We start from the raw sequence: 857 nt of genomic DNA on the forward strand, positions 1-857 counted from the left end.
ATATACATTGATCCATTTATAAATTGACGTAAATGGATTAACAAGATTGTGGAAATTTTAGAGTAAATATAAAATGCATAATCTTTGACATTCAAAGAATCTCTAATAAATATTTGAAAATTTTCATGAATAGATAAATGATATTTATAGCGGCCAATAGTTTTCATGGAAGTATATTTCTTATTCATAAACCTTTGAAATAGATCATTTATATATCTACGAACATTAAGATGATAATATTTGTTTAGTTCAATTAATAATGATAGTTTTCATATAAGTAAATAAAACAAACATGACTTTCATGAATGAATCTCTCTCTCTCCTCTCTCTCTCTCTCTGTTTATATATATATATATATATATATATATATATATATATATGCTATACACCCTCTCTCTCTCTCTCTCTCTCTCTCTCTCTCTCTCTCTCTCTCTCTCTCTCTCTCTCTCTCTCTCTCTCTCTCTCTCTCACATTATATAAAAAAAGGACATAACATCATAATTAACAAAGGAGAAGAATCTTCTTATGGTACCCTTATGGTACTCTTACGGTTATGGTACTCCTGTGGTACTCTTATGGCTATGGTACTCTTCTACCCAACCTGTAGCTCCTAGCCCCTCACGAGAGACAGGCCTCCCCCATCTATCTATCTATCGATCTATCTATCTGAAAGAGATCTCCACGCCTCTGCTTGCCAGATAAGGCAAATATATTCATAAACCAGGAGAGACTGCAAAAGCGAAGCTCATTGCATATGCAAATCACCTCAGCTTTGATGAGCTTCTTCGAATGTGCCGGAAGTTTCCCTTAAATGAATCTCCCGCAGAGAATTTGAACCTCCGTTGGGGTTTTAGGTT

The sequence above is a fragment of the Palaemon carinicauda genome, chromosome 32 (assembly GCF_036898095.1).
Source record: "Palaemon carinicauda isolate YSFRI2023 chromosome 32, ASM3689809v2, whole genome shotgun sequence".
NCBI lineage: Eukaryota > Metazoa > Arthropoda > Malacostraca > Decapoda > Palaemonidae > Palaemon > Palaemon carinicauda.